General features: G+C 38.1%; 1 pseudogene; it reads right to left on the minus strand.

Annotated features, from left to right (window-relative positions):
- Positions 1 to 803: 803 nt before the first annotated feature.
- On the minus strand, positions 804 to 13,222 carry LOC132614106 (protein CHUP1, chloroplastic-like; annotated as a pseudogene).
- Positions 13,223 to 23,397: the final 10,175 nt, after the last annotated feature.

Below are 23,397 nucleotides of genomic sequence, written 5' to 3' on the forward strand. Positions count from 1 at the left end.
CATTCCATATAAGCTACATTAATTTGAACCAGCATTATAAAAAATATTGTTTCGCCATATTGATATTATATGAATCGCAACATATAGTAATACTTCCATTTCCCTCCATTTTATTTTCACCATTTCTCAATTCACACTATACTCATCTTTAAAGCCCAACTCTAATGTTATATATATCTTATAATAAAATTATTTTCTGTCATCTCCTCAAAATTAAATTTAATCGAAGTCACGCTTAACATTGACTATATTTCACCATGTTTACTTTATGCTAGAGTTTCATTTTCATCAAAATTCCTTTCATATTTTGTACTTTTTTAACTTACCAAATAAATAAAATAAAAACGGTAACTTTTAACAAATGAAATATCAACAATCACAGCAACTTTTGGATTTTCAACATCGAAAGCGTCCTAGGGAGTACAAAAGATATTAAGACACAGATCTATAATTTTATCTCCGATATTCCAGCACCAAAAAAACAAATGAATAAGAAAAAAACTTAAACAACAAAAATAACTAAGAAGGATTAAATGACACTAACGAAGAAAGGAGGTGACCTAATTTCATCGAGAAATTGAGAAGTCAGGGAAGGAGATGATAATAAAAGTTAGTAATATTAAATTAAGGGATTATCTTTAGCAAGAAAATAACTTCTTCTTTTTTAAAATTTCACAATTTAATGTTATATGCTTTTTACCAAATATGTACCAAATCACATTGCTTTTTACTTACAGATGCACCATTAAATGCCACTAAGAAGAACATGCACTTCAGCCAAGTTTCTTCTACCACATGCCAACTGAATAGTCTAAGCTGTAACTCTCTTTTTTTTTTCTTTTTTTTTTTTTTATTTAAGCAAGTAACTCATTATACACAGCCAGCTCTTTTTGGACTCGAGCCGCTCCCTCATTGATTCCCTATTCTAAGCTATCACTAAGCATTTACAAAGGTAAAGATAGCCTATACAGAATAACTATGTAGCCTATTCCATTTACAAAATTTCTGCCTTCTAATGTGCAGTTGCAGTACGACATGTCTGATGATCAGCACACTAGATTTGCAATCTTCTTGCATTTCTTTCTGCCCAAATTTGACCCACTGCTGCAGCAAAGATGAACCTCATTAAAGCTGCTCTTGGTCTACTGTTGGTCACCTGTTTGGTTAGCCATTCTATTTCCTCAGCCCATGAACCAACTTGTCTTGTTACCCCCTTCCACTTGAGAAGAGTAGCGCAAATGAATCTGGTATACCTGCATTCAAAAAATAAGTGATCCAAAGTTTCCACGGCCACAGTATTGCACAGGACATATGCTTGTGCAACTTGAGTCCGTCATTTTGCTAATCTATCCACAGTTGCAAGCCCATTCTGGACTGCTAGCCACGGTATGAACTGGTGTCTGTGTAAGCTGTAACTTGTAACTACCGCCGCTTCTGTAACAATTCAACTCCTCTTTTTGAGCATTTTTACTCCAAAACATGTTTTGAGACTTTGTATAAGTCAACAATACCATTTGGAACTTCTTGGCATTGTTTAGGTTGAAAACCGAGGGTCTCAGGTCACCAGATTTGATATTGTAAATTGCACTGGTGCATCCTTCAGAGGGATCGCGACACAAAGAACCTTTTTGTATCACGATCACACACAAGGCATCGCGACACAAAGAACCTTTTTGTATCACAATCACACACAAGGCATCGCGACACAAAGAACCTTTTTGTATCACGATCACACACAAGGCATAGAGTAAAAAGGGTGCGTTGACTTTAGTCACATAGAGTAAAAAGGGTGCGTTGACTTTAGTCAATTGTTCAATGCGATGACGGTGATAGGAGCGCGATCTCCAAGGGTAAAACTTCATCAGGATCGTGATCGCGCAGAGTACGTCATTGCTATTGCCAACTGAATAATGTTTACCAAAAATCTGTGCAAGAGAAACCTGACTCTGTCCTAAATTGTTGAATTGCCAAAATATGGTCCACACCTGCCCTTATCTGGAGGTGGGACAACAATATGCAATCAGGAGTAAAATTAAGTCCATAGACTGAAATGGAAAACATCTGCTGGGAAAAATCTAAATAATTCCTCGTTGCTGGACTAGATAATCGGAAAGGAGGACAAAGGAAATCCAGATACAGTGTCAATGTTCTTGGACATCTTGAGTCATTAGAGTGCAATATACCCGTTATTGATATGGTTAAGCGGGCCTTATTGACAATAATAGAATGAGAAGACCAGAGAGAACAACTTACAGCCAGAAAATATGATGATCTGTTCTCAATTTCACCGATCATGCTACTACATACGTCTGCAACACTTGAGAAGGAATCACATACTCCTCCATTTAACGAATCCTTCCTAGAGTCTCTCATCATCAGTGAATGATAAAACTCTTCTACTTGAAGAGCTCTGTGTACCATGCCTGATGTAGTTTTTCCCTTAAGTTTTGGAGGAGGTGGTGGTGGAGGACCAGGAACTTGAACAGAATTTTCTCCTTCTTGTTCAATTAAAGCAACAGATGAAGGCCTTGGAGGGGGGTTAGGAATCCGTAAGACATGTTTCTCGACCTCCAAGGGATTGGTTAATTTATGTTGGGAAACAAGAGGCTCAATCTCCTTCTCCACTTCCTTGGAACACATAAAGCCATCTGATTACCTTCTCTTATTAAATATCAAGTCCTCCACACAAAATTTTGATCCACTTATCGAGTGCCTGCGATTATAACTTTGTGAATCCTCCCAACTATGATTAATGACAGTATCTGGGATCTCGACTAGTTGCATATCTTCATCAGTAATAGGCCATTTCTTTAGCTTCTTAACGAGGCTTAACCTCCTTGCGCTACTACATTTTGAGTCCTCATCACTATGATCATAAGACAAGCAAAGTGACTCCCTACTTTTCTCAATACCATGAGGGCTAGAAGTCTTATCACATGTCATGGACGAGCAACTACGCAACTCTTCTCGCAAACATGAGTTACCTCAAGTAGGCCAGCTCTTCAACCTCATTCAACCGACTCATTTGAAGACCCTCAACTTGTTTGCAAAGGTTTTCATTTTTGTGTCTCAACAAACAAGCCTCTGCTTTAATATTCTCAATTGTGTCTCCCTGATAGGAATAAAGTGAAACAAGATATAATCAAGCCAACCAATTACAATTATTCGACAAATTCATTTTTCCCTACACAAACCATGAAAAATACAAGATAAAGGTTGAACCACATTTTTCAGTACTCGCTCCGTTCCAAAATACTTGTCATGTTCCACTTTTCGAGAGTCAAGCTACATGAATTTGAACAAGCATTATAAAAAATATTGTTTCACCATATTGATATGATATGAATTGCAACATATAGTAATACTTTCATATAATTATTGAATATCTAAATTGTAATTTAAAATATTGAATTAATCTAATCCAATTTAGTAAAAGTGACTCGAGAAAACCGAAACATAACAACTAATATGGGACAGAGGAAGTATTTCACTACAAACTACTAAAGAAAACTTTGCATTATAGGCATCTATGGCCAATTTAACAAGGTTTTTCAAGTTCAAAATTTCAAAACTGGAGTTTCCAAGAAAATGCAAACTGGCTACTCTTATCCATATTAGATCAATAAGGCAAAGTAGTAAAAGTAAATACCTCTGGAACTTTTCCAACAATGGCTAGCTGGGATTCCATGGAAGAAGGCCTGCAAGCAATATCTCTTTTCTGAAGTTGTAGCTCCTTATTCAAGCACCTCAACTCCACAACCTACATTTCCAAATCCAAACTAGTCACACTTTTGAAATCTTCCCCATTGGATATCTGAATCTTGTTGATGAGAAAGGACTGCCTTTTCACATTCCAGCAATTCAACTTTCTTGACAAAGCTATCAATCTCACTCTTCTTCAATTTGAGTTCCCTCTCCAGCTCAACCGTCTTCGGACTCCTCTTCACATCTAGTGCCTTCACACCTTTACTCATGAACTGGAAGTTTGTATTTACAAAAAAAAAAAAACTGTAACTCTAACTAGAACCACTAGAATGTACCATATCATGGTTCTTACTTTCAATCATTTCTTGGCCTCTTTCTTGGATATTCAGGATCAGGGTTATCAAAGAAGGCCAACTCTTCCTCAGTCAAGGACTCAAACGGGCCATCAAATGGTGGCAGCCTAGTTTCTGGAGTACGAAACGGCCACCCATCATATCTTGGTGCTTCATTCTCATGACTAGCGTGGGGTGAACCTTCAACTGATGGAACTTGATTGGATGTAAGCAGTGGATGTGAATCACGGTTACGTATGGGACGCTTATTTTTAACCACATCGTTTGTTGCTTTCTGTCCATCAATAACTGTACTTGTCACAACATGTTGAGGCTTAGGAGTGGGAACAATGGTTCCCTCATCATGCTTGGGCAAAGTGTATGTAACTGGATCAAAGCTCGACATCTTACAGGCCTGATCAAACAATTTTGAAAGAGTTAGTAAGAGAGAGGACAGTCCATATTTAATCTTCGTTAGAAATGCAGAAGCTAAAACACAATTTTAAATTAGGAGTAGTTTCTTTTCCCAATTTGTAGTTGCGAGCACAATATGTGTAATTTAAAAACTGGGCACATCAGCTTCTTGGAACCAGATTTCATATAAGTGAAACAGGTAAAAGCCAAATCCGGTATGTAATTATAAGTTATAACAGGCTATATCAATTGAAGTTCATCCAATTCTAGTTTCATATACTTTGTGTGGTGTCCATAAGAAACCACATAGCTGCAGCCTATCTAGAAGTATGTTGGTTCAATAAAGGAGGAACCTCTTGATTTACTTCACCAAGAGAAGCATTTAGCGCTCCTCAAGTTGTTTCATGCAAAGTTCAAAACAGAAAAAAGGGCATCTAGTTTATCTCTCGCTTTGGGGGAAATAGCAGGTGCCTAGGGATGCCTGCTCCAATTTTACTTTTCTTTGTTTCACAGAATGACGGATATACAGCCTCCTAATGCACTCTTTTCTTCATCCTAACAGTTGTATATGCTAGCTAAAAGTCCATTACTAGTCTTATTAAGTGCGGACATCAATTGTCCTCAAGGACGCAACATCATTATGTACACCTAAATTCCAATTTCGCAACTCTTACAAATAAGCAACGTTGCTTGGACTCTTCACTTCCGGTGTCACACCTGTGTCGACACAAGGTGGATGTGGGTGTGGGATCCGTGCTGGATCTAATCAATAGACTTTGGATACTTTAACCAAAATCTAGTGAGAAATTCGAGACAAATACAATCATTTCTGAAATCAAAAAAAAAAAAAAAAAAAAAAAAAAACTAGGGCGAAATCATTATTTATGCATACGTTTTTTCTCATTGTTAAAAGATATTTGTATTAAAGAGTCAGCAACCAAAAGGTGATTTAAAGATATTTATAGGTCAATTGAATATGTAATGAACCCAAGAAGTCTATCATGGCGAAATCATAATTTATGCATATGTTTTTTGTCATTGTTAAAAGATATTTGTATTAAAGAGTCAGCAACCAAAAGGTGATTTAAAGATATTTATAGGACAATTGAATATGTAATGAACCCAAGAAGTCTATCATGGCCTCTATATCATTTGCAATAGCCATAGTACACCAACAAATAGTAAGGAGAAACATCTACTTAATAATAAGGGAAAAGGTGCAAATATACCACTCAACTTTGCGATTTGGAGCAAATATACCTCGTTAAAAAAGTGGTGCATATATACCCCTACCGTTACACAAGTGGTGCAAATATACCCCTGCTGTTACAAAAATGATGCAAATATGCCCTTTTCGCAGCCAGATTTTTAAAAAAAAAAAAAATCATTTAGCTTATCTTTTAATAAATAAAATGTCACATGGCTTTAAAAAAATAAGTCTACCCATTTTTCTAATAGACTTATTTTTTAAAGCCATGAGGCAATTATTTTTTCTAGTGGGATGTCTCGTTTGTTTTGAAAAATACCTCCGCGGCTTTAAAAAAATAAGTCTAGCCATTTTTTTAAATGAACCAGACTCGACCACTAGAAAAAGAAATTACCATGTGGCTTTAAAAACAAATCTACTAAAAAAATAGGTAAAGATATTTTTTTTAAAGCTACATGACATTTTTAAAATTAAAAATCAAGCTAAATGATTTAAAAAAAAAAAAAAAAAAAAAAACTGTGAGCGAAAAGGGTATATTTGCAGCATTTGTGTGACGGCAGGGATATATATGCACAACTTTTTAATGAGGGGTATATCTGCTCTAAATCACAAAGTTGAGGGTATATTTGCACCTTTTCCCTAATAACAATTACAGCGCTCAAAAATTTGTGCATTCCTTTACTTCCGTAACAGAATGTACATAGACACATTGTCGTAGATAGCATAGATAGAGATATTTTGGGATTTTCTGATTTTGTTTCCTTAAATCGTTGTTCAGAAATTCCATACCTTTCTTAGCACCCTGAGAGGAGATCTCGGCTATTTGGGTCCACCCTAAGGACTGACTGGTTTATTTCACCACCACCATAAGAAGAGACAGAAGGAGATTTCCGGCAAGAGCCATCACCAGTTTCACTCGCCGGTGCGTGATCTGACAGAATGTCATGATCCAATTTTGATCTGAATTCTAATGCAAAACTGAAATTGAACTAAACACTTTTGGGAAAATTTTCTGGATTTTCATAAACTGTAAAATGAAATTTGATTACAAGAGGAAACTAACTGAATTAAACTAAGCTAATGAGGAAGAGAATTAGAATGAGGAAGAGAGAGAACAGAAAGAATAGAGGTCGAGAAGAAATGAGGGAGAAATGATACCGGAAATTCGTTCATGCTCTTTCCACAATAGTTTCAATGTCTTTATATTGCAGTGTCAAATGCACGTGCCTCTCATGTGACCACTAATTAAAGTGGGGTCACGACACAACTGTATCGCGCCGTCATTCATGACGTATTCATGACCACTAAAACTCTGTTCGAAGGTGTTTTAAAGTGGGGTCACAACACAACTGTATCGCGTCGTCATTCATGACGTATTCGTGACCACTAAAACTTTGTTGGAAGGTGTTTTAAAGTGGGGTCACGACACAACTGTATCGCGTCGTCATTCATGATGTATCCGTGACCATTAAAACTCTGTTGGAAGGTGTTTTACTTCACTTCCTATTTTTGTCTCAAGTGTAGCTCTTTGATAGATCTTTTCTGCTCTCTTCTTCCAACCACCATTAATTTTGAGTGTAGGGCTTTGGTATTTGTTGGATTTTGTTATCCGTGGATCTCAGATTCAAATTCTATTTTGAACCTTTTGGGTGGTACTGTCTAGATTCAAGAATTCTATTAGGAGACTATTTATGACTATTTATTTCTAAGACTTGGGTAAAGTTTCATGCTTTCATTAATTCTTTTTGAGGTCTGTTCGAGACTATTTTCAGCCTTGGGTTCAGGTCTCACCATTGGACAAATCATCTTCTTGGTTTGTGAGGGACATTTCTGTTGGCAGAATACCTATTCATAGGTCTTGTTGATTTGGTTGCTGCTGGACATCTGTAATCTATTTTTAACTCTTTTTCGACTAAATATTAGTTGAAAATGTCTGGTTCTAGTTCATCATCTGAGAAAACAATTTCAGTTTTGGCTGTTGAGTTGGCAAATGTTTCTCAATATCAAAAATTGTTGAAGAGTTTCTCTGTTGAGTCAGATAAAACATGTTTTAGCACCTCTTCAAATAAATGGGTTATTGATTCGGGTGCCACAAATCACTAGTGTTAGATTTGGGACTGTCAAACCAACCTCCTCTATTACCCAGTCATCTGTATTAAGTCTACCAAAGTTGGCCTTTAATTTAATTTCTATTAGTAAAGTTACTAGAGACCTTAATTGTTACATCTCGTTCTATCCCGATCACTATCTGTTTCAGACAGGGGCGAATTCAGGTAGGGAAAATGGGTCACGTGAACACATGGCCACTCGACTAAACTCAGTATATTATGTATATAATTATTAAAATATATCTAATATTAACTGAAGGAACACATGGTCAAACAAGATTGAGTGGAGCACTGGTTAAATGCTGGATTTAACTCCTTAAGGTTGTAGGATCGAACCCAACTAAATGCACTTTTGCGACTTTTTTTGTAAAAAAATATTCTTAGCAAGCAATGGTGAACCCATCCTCTTGAAATCCTAGATTTGCCTCTGGTTTCAGGATCTTACGACAAATCAGGTTATTGGTAAAGGACATGTATCTGATAACCTTTACATCTTTGACGAATGGGAGTATCACTCTGTTGCCTGTTCCAGTGTCGTGTCTCCATTTGAAGCACATTGTCGATTGGGACATCCTTCTCTACCTCTGTTGAAGAAGCTTTGTCCTCAATTTCAAAATATTTCCTCATTGGATTGCGAGTCATGTCGATTTGCAAAACACCAGCGTATCTCGGTGGGTCCAAGGGTTAATAAATGGGTTAGTCAGCTTTTGAGTTAGTTCATTCTGATGTTTGGGGGCCATGTCCTGTTGTTTCTAAAACCGGTGATAGCTCCATGGGCAAGGATGGCGCTATAGAAGCCCTAAGAAGACCATCTTCAAGGTCAAAAGCTAAGGAGATGCAAGCCAAGGTTGCTGGACTTCAATTGGAAATCAAGAAGATACTTATCATGGAAGAAAAGAGCAAGAACGAGTTCAAGAATTGTGAAAAGGAATGGGCTAAATGCTACACATACTTTATGGTCCAAGTCCAAGCTCAAGAGGAGGAAGATTGGGACCCACATGGAGCCCAAATGAAGCCCAAATAGCTGAAAATCAGACCCATAAAAGGGCTGAAATTCTGACCAAAAAGGGCAGCAACCTCACGTTTGAAAGTACCCTAATATTAGGCAACTTTTCCTATTTTGATAGGGAATAGTTTTTGGGAATTATTTTACATGCTTTCCTAGTTTAAAGTTTTCTGGTTAGGTTTTAGTATTTAATTATTTCCATAAAAGTAGATTCTAATCTCATTCTATTTGGGATAAGTTTCCCCTATATATATAGGGGCGGATTTTGTTATTTTCGTTAGACTATTATTATTATTATTATTATTATTATTGAGAGTTTCTCTTCTTTACACCTTTGTGTTGATACACCCTCGTGAAATGGAGTTGTTGAGAGGAAGAGGAGGCATCTATTTGAGACAGCTCGGGCACTTTGTTTCAAATGAAGGTTCTTAAACAGTTTTGCGCAAATGTGGTCTCTACAGCTTATATTTGTTGGGCCTTTGTACTTTGACTATCTTATTTATCTATGGTAGCTAATGCTCCTTTCTTTCCGGACTGTCCTATCATGACTTTCTCGCTTTTGTTATTCCTCGTTTTCATATTGTTTTTGATATGCTTGTCCCTATCTGACTTTTTGTCTTGTTTTCCTATCTTGAACCGAGGATCTTTCGGAAACAGCCGCCCTACCTTTCAAGGTGGGGGTTAGGTCTGCGTACACTTTACCCTCCCCAGACCCATATTGTGGGATTCTACTGGGCTTCTTGTTGTTGTTGTTGTTGTTGTTGTGGTCTCTACAGCTTGCTTTTTTGATTAATCGCAGCCCATCTACTATGCTTGCTGGTAATATGCCTTACAATGTTTTTTCTCCAAACAAGTCATTATTTCCGGTGGAACCTAAAGTGTTTGGAAGCATTTGCTATGTTCGAGATGTTTGACTATCTGTTACCAAGTTGGATCCCAAGGCATTGAAGAGTGTTTTCCTGGGCTATTCTTGTCTTCAAAAGGAGTACCGGTCTTATTCTACTGAACCTGGAAAAATATCCTCTACTAATGTGGTATTTCAAAGACTACACCATTCTTTTGAGCACCTTCTATTTATTCAAGTCAGGGGGAGGATAATGAATGGTTAGTCTATCAGATTACCCGTGCTGTGACAGAACAATCAGATGATGTTGTTCTTCTATCTCCTTAATTGAGCATCATTCGACTATTGTGCCTTCAGAACCTACTCCATCTATGCCAGCAAGCACGCCAATTGTTCAAGTTTACTCGAGGAGGTGAGAGATTGATGACATGTCCTACATCAATTCCTTCGTCCAGAAAATCTCGACCTTCCTATTGTTCTTCGGAAAGGTACACGTCAGTGCAAATCCACATATTCTATTGCTAATTTTGTTTCTTATGACCGTGTATCTCCAGCATCTAGTTGCTCGACTGCCTGTCTAGACTCTATCTCTATTCCCAAAACAGTGAAGGAAGCCTTGAACCATCCTAGATGGCATGACGCAATGCTTGAGCAGATACATGCTCTGGATGAAAATCATACTTGGATTTGGTGGATTTACCCAAAGGAAAGAAAGCAGCAGGGTGCAAGTCGATTTTTGCAGTCAAAGTTAATCCTGATGGCTCTTTCGCAAGACTTATGGCCAAACTTGTGGTTAAAGGCTATGTTCAGATTTATGGGGTGGATTATTTTGATACCTTCTCCTCCCGGGTAGCCAAGCGCAATTCAGCCCGCTTGTTTATTTCTTTGGCTGCATCTCAGCTTAGGCCTTTACATCAGTTGACTATCAAGAATGCGTTCATTCATGGTGATCTCCATGAAGAGGTGTATATGGAGTAACCATCTAGGTTTGTTTCTTAGGGGGAGTATGGAAAATTTTGTCATCTGAGGAAGTCTCTATATGGTCTGAAGCAGAGTCCTCATGCCTGGTTTGGCAAATTCAGCGATGTAGTTCAGGAATTTGGATTGAAAAAGAGCAAGCGTGATCACTCAGTCTTCTACAGACAGTCAACGATTGTATTATTCTTCCAGTTGTCTATGTTGACGATATTGTTATTATAGGAGATGATTGTGCAGGTATTTCTTATCCCAAAAATTTTTTACACGCCAAGTTTCATACCAAACACTTGGGGTAGCTAAAACACTTCTTGGGCGTAGAATTAGCAAGAAATGGATTTTCTTGTCCCAAAGAAAGTATGTACTTGACCTACTTGCAGAAATTGGAATGTAGGGAGCCAAGCCATGTGGCACAACAATGGTTCCTAGTGTACATCTTACTAAGGATAATGGTGACCCTTTTGATGATCCGGAAAGATACAGAAGGTTAGTTGGAAAACTAAACTATCTCACGGTGACCCGTCTAGTTATTGCTTATGCTGTCAGTATTGTTAGTCAATTCATGTCTGCACCGACAGTCCAACAATTGGCAGCCTTGGAATAGATCTTGTGCTATTTGAAAGGAGCTCCTGGTCTTGGTATATTGTACAACAATCAAGGACATACTCGAATTGAGTGTTTTGCAGATGCTGATTAGGATGGATCAAGAATTGATAGAAGATTTACTACTGGCTACTGCGTCTTTGTTGGTGGAAATATGGTATCTTGGAGGAGTAAGAAACAAAATGTTGTATCTCGAACTAGTGCAGAATCCGAGTACAGAGCAATGGCTCAATCTACATGTGAACCACTATGTATACATCACCTTTTAGCTGAGGTTGGATTGAAGCAATTGTCTCCAACAAAACTTTGTTGTGACAATCAGGCTGCTCTACACATTGCCTCAAATCTAGTGTACCATGAACGGACAAAGCATATTGAGGTTGACTGTCACTTTATCCGTGAAAAGATTCAAGAGAACATGATTTCTACTGGCTATGTGAAGACGGGAGAGCAATTGGGTAATATAGTCACGAAGGCTTTAAATGGAACCCGAGTAGAATATATGTGTAACAAGTTGGGCATGATTAATATCTATGCTCCAACTTGAGGGGGAGTGTTACAGAATGTACGTAGACACATTGTCGTAGATAGCACAATCCTAGATAGAGATATTTAAGGATTTTCTGATTTTGTTTCCATAGATAGATTTGCCAATACACATATAAACAACTCTCATTCGTGGAATAATATGTGAAGAGAGACTACGCCATTATCATATATTTTACACCTGCCAAATAGTCTCACCATTATTTAGGCATATCTTTATAACTCTATTTTCAGATATACTTTGCTGGTAGCAATGAGAAAGAACCATGTTACCAGTTTCAAAAAAAAAAAGCAATGAGAAAGAACCATGATCCTCCACTGAATCTATTTAACAAATTAGATCAAAAGGTAGGAAAAATTGCGAACATCTTAATTAAAAGTTGCGATGAATAAATATTTCTACATTATGCGATGAACCTTTTTATTTGGATTAAAAGTTATACGAAATGACCTTGTAAGTTTAAATAGTGTAAACCTAGTCATTTCTGACTTTAGTAGATATTCTTCCTTATGATGCAACCAGCTTGTAACAGAATGCCATGGTACGATATAAAACAATTAGGAAGACTGGCAGTGCACACAGGTATAATCAAACTTAATAAATTTCACCAAATTAAAATTAAAAAAAAAATAGAATATTCAAATCCAACATAAAAACCAACACAACCCTTGTTAAACAAAATCAACTTTCTCCCAAACTACACAAATTTTACTCTATTAATACTAAAAGAGGAGTAAAGATTGTGAGTTTACCGGAAAAAAGCAGGCAAGAATTGTTTGAGTTGAAATTTGGAATTCCTCAACCAGTTTCTCTTGTAATAATGAACAATTTGCAGTGAAATAAATAACCCATCTTTTTCTTCTTCAGTTTCCATAGTCTTCATCTCGTTAGAATGAGAAAGAGAAAAAATAGGGCTTCTTGGCAGAATTGGGTTTTGATTCAATGTTATAGGGTTGGTTCCCTTTTAAACAATTTTATTGAAAAGCAAAAATAACAAGTTAATACCAGTTTGGTCCCTTTATGCACTGAGCTCTGAACATATTGATTGTTACTATAGTATAGTAACTCCTTTATGGTTTTGATGTTTAGCGTTTGGTGAAAACAAAATTGAAACTTTCCAAAAAAGAATTTTGAAAAACACCTCTCTAATGGTTTTTAACTTGAAAATAGAAATTGAATTATGGAAAGGATTTCAGAAAAATTTAAAAGTTTTGGACACAGGAGACAGAAGGAAGTATTCACAATTGGGAGGTATTTTAAATTCGCGACTTTTCTAGCACAAAAAAAAAAAAAGTTGAACCAAACTAGTACAAAAAAAAACACATTAATAGGTTTCACGCACGAATTTCGTGCGTGAAAGGACCAAACTGCACAAATGCAACTTGGGCCTTTCACGCACGAATTTCGTGCGTTAAAGGACCAAAGTGCAAAAATCAGCTTTGGCCTTTCACGCACAAATTTAGTGCGTGAATGGGGGCAACAAAAAGCTGCCCCTCCTTCCCCACCACAGACTCGATAGTGACGCCCCACCCGCTATTAACGGCGATTTCAGGTGGTCCCCAAACCCCCAAAACGCTATGTTGTTGTTGTTTTTCAATCCAAAACTCAATATTCTTGGTATATTGAAGTGTAGGAACAAGTTTCTAAGGTTAGATTTTGAAATAGAGCGGTGCGGAGCTCACTTTGAAAACTCAAAAACACCTTCATTCTAGGTATTTTACTATGATTTTTTATTACATTGCTAAATATATTATCACCTTAGGTATGGTGGGAGGGATCTGTGGTGGATTGCGCATTTGTTTGCGCGTTGTTGGGCAGTCCACAGTGGTGACTGCCCCCCATCCCCCCCCCCCCCCCTTTTTTTTTAATTTGTTTATCTATTGTTAATTAGTTAATTATCTATTGCTTGTTTATTTAGTATTTGTTAATTGTTCGATTGGCGACTTAAGTATTTATTAATTGTTAGACTAGCTATTTCAATTGTTAGACTGGCTAATTATTTATTTAGTTTTTGCTAAGCCAATTGTTTATTTGTTAATAATTTCTTAATTGTTTCATTAGTTAATTAATTGTTTATTTGTTAAATATATGATAATAATTTATTAATTTTTTGATTAGTTACTTAATTGTTTATTTATTAAATATATGATAATAACTTGTTAATTATTTGATTAGTTAGTTAATTGTTTATTTATTAATTATTTATACTAATTGTTAATTATTTGACTTATTAATTTTTAATCTTTATATTTTAGAATTGAAAACCCTTAGTTTAGGATTCATAACCCGTAGCTTAGGATTGAAAACCCTTAATATAATTTTCGATAAAAGATTACATAACTAATATTACTTGTTAATGATTTATTTAAAATACGTAAAACAGATGGGTCACCACAATCCTTAATAAAATTTTCGATAAAAGATTACATAACTAATATCACTTGTTAATGATTGATTTAAAATACGTAAACCAGATGGGTCATCACAATCCTTAATAAATTTTTTGATAAAAGATTACAGAACTAATACTACTTGTTAATGATTGATTTAAAATGCGTAAAACAGATGGATCACCACCCTCTTGATCTGGGGCCCTTCGACCGAGAGTTATTGTATCTTCAGCCCGTGCATAGGTCGCAACATATATGGACATCCACCTGCAACCTCAGTCTCAGGTCCATACCCGGTTAGGGGACTCAGCATGGGAGATCTTAGCTGCTCGCCCCCCACATCCTCGCGTCCTGGATATACTACATCGGGGTGGTATCTACCGGTGAGCCGAAGTTGGTCGGGTACAGCACGATAGGTCGCTAGTGACGACATTGATTGAGAGGTGGCGACCGGAGATGCACACATTTCATCTCCGCACCGGTGAGGCTACCATTACCCTTAGGCTATCATTTATGGGCTATAGGTTGATGGACGCCCATTGTATATTGAGGAGCCTCCTGTGCTGCCGCCTTACCGGGATGAGTTGACTAGGCTCACCGGTTTCGCGGCTCTGGATGGTCACATTTCCGGCCAGAGTCGGCTTTTGTTGTCGGCCCTTTACGCTAACTTGCGCCTCACAGACATACAGCATCCGATTGGAGAGGACAAGCCTCAAGCTGATGTTGACCGACGCGCGCGTCTCTACCTACTCATCATATTCGGGGCTATCCTGTTCCCGAACACTTCGGGTTCGCATTTGAGCTTGAGGTATCGTCGGTATATCGACGATCTCGCCGAGATAGGATGTTATAGTTGGGGCGCTGCTGTGCTGGGATACATGTATCGAGGATTATGCCGATGTTCTATGGGCACGAGGGTAGAGGTCCCTGCATTTTGCTCGCTCCTTCAGGTAATATATTTAAGTGTGTGTAATTAAACACAAAATATATTTTTTTTAAAACGACGACTGATAAAATATTTTTTAAATGACTATATAAGATATAGGTGTGGACTAGGTTGGACCTTTTCAGCCCATACCATCTCACCCTCCCGCTGACTATCTTACTGTGCCGATGCCATACGCGCGGAGATTGGCAACCCCTCTAGGCGTCGTCCAGTTGGCCTGAGATATGTAGCTCTCGCAGGAGCGTACGAGGCGCTGGTACGGACCATTCAGACGATGCGCTATGAAAGCACTGCCCGTACGGAGGCCCCCGAGACAGCGGAGTATGCAGCACGGATGATTGAGCTTGCCGAGACTGGTATGAGACAGGCACATGACTTTGCGCGTCTCCATGAGCGTTTGCCCGCTGCCCCACCTGGGGCAGCAGGTGGTCGTGGTCGCCGAAGAGTTGGTGGCCGTCGTAGAGGTGGTAGGGCTGGCAGAGGTGACGAGGCTCCGTCGACTTCAAAGATCCCGCCGAGTTTTTACCAGCCGGAGACTACAGATATCCCCATCGACTTCTCATTCCAGGCCGTCGACTTCACAGACGCCTCTGTATACGCCGGACCCTTTTTCAGATTATGTGACCTGGCCTTCATTTCCACATCCAGTAGTTCGTGATCCACAGGGTGAGTCGTGATCTACAGGGTGGCCTACATCTGCACTTCGACGACTCCATGTTTGAGGACTTCGTGTTTGATACGACATCATCTGCATCTCCTGCACCGGAGGCCGCTCAGGAGCCCTCTCACCAGGCATCTCAGGAGGCCGTCGACACACAGGTTTGACTTTTACAAAAAAGTAAAATAATTTATTAATTATTTTTTTATTTCAGGTTAAATCTAATCTAAATTATTTATATATTATTTCAGGTTCATTCCACTGCGCCTATGGACCCATCTCCTGCACCGGGCCCCACTCAAGAGACCGTTGAGGAGCCAGCTCAGGAGCCCTCTCACCAGGCATCTCAGGAGGCCGTCGACACACAGGTTTGATTTTTACGCTAAAATAAAATTATTTATTAATTATTTATTTATTTCAGGTTAAATCTAATCTAAATTGTTTATATGTTATTTCAGGTTCATTCCACTGCGCCTGTGGACCCATCTGTTGCACTGGGGCCCACTCAAGAGACCTTTGTCAGCTATTTGATTTTAGGTTGTTTCTTCTTCTTTTTTTTCGAATTTATACCTTTCTTTTTTCTTGTCTGAAGGGGTCCTAAACTTCTAATATTTTTCATATGAAAAGGACAGAGGTTGTAGATTTGGAGGTTCCTATAAAAGATACTTCAGTAACATAAGCATTTGCTGCTACTCAAGCACATAGTAATGCCCTAATACTTCTTCCGTGGGTAATCCTCCTAAAAAGCAGAAAAGAACAACTCCTTATAATCGAGACCCTAGCATTGGGAATAATGATAGAAAAACATCTGAAGTTTGAGATCATTACACAAAGTATTTTTTAATAAAATGGGAGAATTGAGGGAAACATGCAAGTACTGCCCCAAAGTTTGGGATCATTACACAAAGTTTTTTAATTTCATATATCTTCATTTTAATTTTAGGTAGTCTTTATGTTTAATTAATATGTATGTTTGTAGCAACAACTAAAAGCTCATATGCTCTACTTTATTTCCAGGTATGTGTATTAAGATGACAAAAATGGTGCAACCACTACTAAGTTAGTTTTTAGCTCTATATGTAATAATTTAGCAACTTTGGGTAACTTGAGTACTACACTATCACTAATAGTGAAAATGTTTCTATGATGTATGTTCCACCTTAAATTATAAATAAAAGTTATCGTTTGAACCAATAAAAAGACATGTCTTTTTCAACTTTTTAATGTTTTACTGATAAGTTTCATGGCTGCTAGTAATAAACCGAAAAATAGAACCAAACCGAACCAAACCGACAATAACCAAACCGATGGTTATTATTTTATTTGGTTTGGTTATGGTTTTAGACATTTAAAAATCGACTAAATTGGTTTGGTTATGTTACACCCCGGAAATTTTCCGTTAGCATGTGCAAAATAGGCTAATAAGGATAAAATATGTGTGTGGCATTTTGAAGGCAAGTAATAAGGTCCCGTAGATTGGTATCGAGGAGTTGAACAACTTTTACGAAGGTTCCATAAGGATCGGAAATGAGACCAAGTCAAGAAAATAAGCTTCAGTGAACTGGGAGTATACGATCCATTATACGGACCGTAAAAGTGTTTTACGGTCCATTATACGGACCGTAGAAGTGTCACAGAAGAGGCTGGCTGAAGGGTGAGTTTTACGGTGTACTATACGGACCGTATAACGGTTTGACGGTCCGTAAAATGAATCGTCAAAGTGTCAGAGAATGACGTTGAAAGAAGGTCGATTTTACGGTGAATTATACGGACCGTATAACGATTATACGGCCCGTCAAATGGATCGTCAAATGGTTACAGAAAGGGGTGATCTCTGGGTCCATTTTACGGCCAGTTATACGGACCGTATAAATTTATACGGACCGTATAACGAACCGTATAATGACATCGGGACTGAAGTTGAATTTTATAAAATATGATCCAAGTCTCATTTTCTTCATTCCCACTTTCTACTACACGATCCTCTCTCTCTCTAGAATATTCTACACTCTCCCAAACCAAGAACACAAGTAGAAATCTAAGATCAAATTCATCAATTCACCATAACCTAGTGCAAGAACACATCAAAAGGGATTATTTGAGTCAAGAAATTCCTAGAAGGAGGACCTAGGGTTTTGTTGGAGCGAAGCATTTCAACTCAAGGGTTGTTCAATCACCATCCAAGGTATGTTTCATGACCTTATTAAGTTATTTAAGTGTTAGAAACATAGGAAAAGCTTGAATTGTAGGAAGACATAGAAAAATGGGTGAATAGTGCCACCATTGAGTGATGATGGAATTTAATCATATAAGTTGAAGTGTTAAGGTTATGAATATGCTAGAAATGATGATTTTACCATGAAATAAGTATTAAAGGTGTGAAAACACGATGATAAGCTAGGTAGGAAATTATGGAAAAATTGGAGGAAAATGGTGAAATGTGATGAGTCGATATGAATGATGGTTGTTGGTGGTAATGTTGTGGGTATTATTGTGAATGTTGGGAATTGATATAGACGATGGGAAAAGTAGAATAAACAAAGGAAGTGCTGCCCAATTTTCTTTAGAAAATAGCGACGCGTTCTTATAGCCCACTAACTAACGATAATTCGAATTCTCTTATGAAGGTAACGACGCGATATTGCAGAAGAGCAAGTGAACGGTATTCTAGCTAAGCGACCAAGGTATGTGAGGCTAGTCCCTTTCTTCAAATGGCATGAATCCCATAGCATAAAAATCCCCTTCTTTCCAGGAGCTAATAGATATGATATGATAATGCTAAAGCGATGATTATGTCCTCATTGTCTACACTCACCTCATGTACTAATTCCTTCGAGGTGAGGCAGAATGTCAGAAATTGCTCCATAAAGAGATCGGGGGATCACGACCTTACGTCACCCCGGTAGAGCACAAATGATCATGAGCTCACGCATGTATTATGATAAGATAAGCATGTTTTTAAAAGTATATGATGATAAGTATTTTATGTTAAGCATGTCATGATTGCATTTACACCGCGCCTAGTTGGCCGGGCAGACACCGCTTCGGCGGGCGGCTACACGGATACACCATGACCCTCTCGGGCATGGGCAGACACCACTAGTGGGCGGCATGAGATGGTACCCCGGACGCCTGGACGCGGGCTTATATTATTGGTGATCACACCGTTCCGACATGGACGGGCAGCTTGCATGATATGTATACATGATATGATAAAGAGTATGAGTAAGACAGCATGCATCATCCTTCCTATGATTATGATTCAGCTTCACATGTTCACTTTGATGTTCATTAGGTTGTTATTGTTTCTCTCTTCATTATTTATGCCTCTTATACTCAGTACAATGTTCGTACTGACGTCCTTTTCTTTGGACGCTGTGTTCATGTCCACAGGTAGACAGGGAGACGAGCTAGATCCAGAGCCATAAGGGCAGTCAACTGTTGAGAGCACTCCATTGTTCGGAGGTGCTTGTGATTTCTTTTGTGTATACGTACATATATATATATATATCCATTTTGGGCATGACGGAGTCTTGTTCCGTCCATTGTATAGCACGTCAGTAGAGGCTCGTAGATGCGCAGTGTGGGTTAGATGGTTCCACAAGATATTACTATATGTATATACTATCTTGATAGCCGTATGGCAAATGTATGTAAAGCAAGTATGTTTCTTGTAAAGTATGATTTTCACATGTTTCGTCTATAAATTCTGAAAGAAGTATTTAATGAGTAATTGAGTATTAAGAGGAGCGGTGCTCGGTGGTTAGCCTCGGGTACCCGTCGCGGCCCCTAGCCGGGTCGTGACAGGTTATGGTTTTAATCAATGACCGACCCAAACCGAACCATGAACACCCCTATCTATGACACATAAAGCCTTGATTTGACAATACGTTGCTGCATTATTTGACCGTTTTAACACGACTTGTATTGCGCACCATTTTAATGCGCAATGTAACACCACGCATGACAATTTCAGGAATCTATGACACATAAAGCATTGATTTGACAATACGTTGCTGCATTATTTGACCGTTTTAACACGACTTGTATTGCGCACCATTTTAATGCGCAATCTAAGTGTTGATTTGACAACACACCACGCATTACAATTTTGAGTGGTCTATTTAACTTGAAGGCTTGACGAGTGAAAAAATCATCAACTTCATAAGTCTAAGTCTTACAAGTCATTCAAAAAAAAAATCAAACTTCATAGAAAAAATGTCTCAAAATGCTTCAACTGTTAAGGTTTCACTATTTTGGGATGGAGATATCGTCGAGCACAATTACTCCATTCGTTATAGTATCAAACCAAAAGCCCATGTTAAATTTCCAACAACTTTAAATTATGAAACACTAGTCAGTTACATGCACAAAAGAATGAAAACTACACGCATTGAGTTTGGAATCTCAATAACTGGCAGATATCCACAAACAATATCAAACGGTGTAATACGTTATGGCATGCACAATATCAACGATGATGAATCTTTGAGTGATTATTTGGGATCGCCGGAAGAATATTGTGATTTAGTATTCATTAATGTTCTTGAGATGTATGTTGAAAAGATACCTCGAGAAGAAGTCCCTCAAGTCCAGCCTATTCATGGTAACACTTATGGGGACTTTTGTTCTTATGGAGACATTTTGAGTGGTCAAGTGCCGCTGGAAAATCTAAGCCAGCAATTTAATCAAGCTTACAATAAAAATTGGTAAATATGGATTTTTCATATTATTATGTGTAGTAGCACGTGTTTGTTGTATGAATTGGTAAAAATAACCAGTTTTCAAATCTTTATAGGAACTATTCTCAAAACTAGCCAGTGGTACCAAATATGGATGTTGGTCAATCCTCTCAGTTCGGTGGAGTTGATCATTCTCCACACCATGACAGTGCTTATGAACGATAGTAAGTTCATCACCTTGATATTAAATTATCTATATATATATATATATATATATATATATATATATATATGATGTTGGTATTTAAAATATGTTACTTTTCGTGTAGGAGGATGAACGCACTTGATAATGAAGATTTTCCTAATTATTATGAGTCATCATCAAGTGATGACGATGAAATAGCTAATAATGCAGAGGTAATCGATGATGAAGATGATGATGATGTTCAAGTTGGTATGACCAACAATATTCCTCAAAGCCAAAACCAACAAGAACCAATGCACCACCACGTACCACCACCGATGGCTGAAAACCCAACTTCTGAACGCCCAATTCAGTGGCATTCTAACAATATCACTTATCTTGACAGCCTGCAGGGTCATGATGATGCATTTGTCTTCACAAGGGAAGATGATGATAGTCGCCAAAAAACCTGGATTGAACCAAAGGATCTCAACAAAGATCGATGCTACCTTGCAAAGGGAATGTTGTTCGCATCCAAAAAGGCGTTGCAACGGGCTGTCAAAATTTATTTTTTTAAGGACATGAGGGAGTTTAAGGTTGATCGGTCAAACACAAAGATATGGAGACTAGTTTGTAAACGACGGTATCAAGGCTGTGAGTGGTTGCTTCGGGGAATTGTTAAGCCTGATGGTATGTGGGCTATCACAAAATTCCGCGAAAGACACACTTGTGATATGGAAGAAAATCGAGCAGATCATTATAATTTAGATACAAACATGATTGCTCAAGTATTACTTAAAGACGTTGCTGAAACGCCAAGGTAACTTATCCTACCTAGTACATTATATGTCTTATATCGATTAAAAGATCATTACTAAATGTTGTTTGTTTAAACTTGTGCAGGATCCCCATCAAAGATTGTATTCGAAACGTTCAAACCGTATATAGTAAAACTATAAGCAACAGAAAGGGATTTCTCGGGCGTAGACGCGCTTTTGAGATGGTCTTTGGAAATTGGCATACTTCTTTTCAATCGCTGCCAAGGTATATGGCAGCTCTACAACATTTTAATAATGGTACTGTTGTAGAGTGGCGGCTTATAGAGGGTAAAATCTTCAACTTCATATTTTGGACATTCAAACCATGCATTGATGGTTTTTCTCACTGCCGACCAGTGATATCCATAGATGGTACGCATGTATATGGTGCCTACGACATCAAGCTCCTAATTGCAATAGGAATGGATGCCAATGGGTCAATATTCCTCTTGCTTTCGCAATTGCCGCTAACGAGAGCAACGACACATGGGGGATCTTTTTGACCCATTTGAAAACTCATGTTATTAAGGATCGTACCGGCATATGCGTGTTGTCTGATCGTCATAAAGGCATATTGCACAATATGGCTAATTTACCGGGGTGGCAGCCTCCCTTTGTTTACCATCGCTATTGTTTAAGGCACTTGAAGGCAAATTTGCAATCAACGTTTCACAATGGCACTCTAAAACAATTGATGTGGGGGGCTGCGATGGAGCATCAACAACGAAAATGGGCTGCAAAAATGGATCTGATCAGGGCAGTGAGTGAACCCGCATATGTTTGGTTGATGAAACTCGAAGTTGAAAAATGGACGCTTCATGCTGATGGAGGCAAAAGATGGGGCATGCTCACAACAAACAGCTCGGAGTCTTTCAATGGCTTGCTGAAATCTGCTCGAGGACTACCTGTAACCGCAATGGTGAGAATGACTTTCAAGCAGGTTGTGGAGCGATTTGTTGTTAAGACAAGGCAGGCTAGAGCGATATTAGCCGACGGCGGGACATGGATGCCAAAGCCCTTCAAAAATATGGAGCATTATAGAAAAAAATGTGAGCATCACCAAATGACCGAGTATGACCCAATTCAACATGTGTATGAAGTTAGGACGGGTTATCACAACGGTAAGAGTGGAAACGTGCATACCGTTTATGAGGAAACAAGAACATGCACTTGTGGTAAGTGGCAAACGTACCACATGCTGTGTTCTCATGCTGTCAAGTGCTTCGAGAGAATGAGAAAAACGGTAACAAGTTATGTGGCGGGGGAATACAAGGTCCACAGTTACCTTAGAGCATATTCCGGCCAATTCCACCCACTTGGTAATGAAGCTTATTGGCCAAACGAGCCGTTTTCGATGGTTGCTAACAAGGATTACATCAGGAAATTGGGCATTAACTCACGGAGTCGTAGACCCAATCAAATGGATGTTAGTGAAAGAACTTATTCTCACAAGTGCTCTACATGTAAGCAATATGGCCATGACAAGCGTTCGTGTGGGCAACAAGGTCGTGGTAGTACAAGCACGTCTCGAAGTAATAGAGCCTCTAGAACTTGAAGATTGTATTGTTATTGTAATTTATTATTGTATTGCTTTGAATTAGTATTGTAATTAAATGGAATGAATTATTTTTTAATTAGTATAAACCTCTCGTATTGGATAAATTATTATTAAATCAAAACCCTATAACTATGACAAGTTTCAAAACTTACTTCGGGGCACTTTAGAACCCCTAAAACGACGATCCAAACGTTTAGGTGGACTTGATGTAATGAGCCGACATTATTGTACGCAAAAAAAGATATTAAGTTTTATATAAAATATTGATATTTTGGGGTTTTGAAATATGACTAATCTTTGCCCAAAGTATGGAAAAAAATGTGATTTGAAAGGTAACACCAAAAAAAAAAAAAAAAAAAAAACAGAAGAGCTGCTTCACGCACGAATTTCGTGCGTGAAACCTATTAATGTGTTTTTTTT

Source organism: Lycium barbarum, chromosome 10 (genome assembly GCF_019175385.1).
Source record: "Lycium barbarum isolate Lr01 chromosome 10, ASM1917538v2, whole genome shotgun sequence".
Lineage (NCBI taxonomy): Eukaryota > Viridiplantae > Streptophyta > Magnoliopsida > Solanales > Solanaceae > Lycium > Lycium barbarum.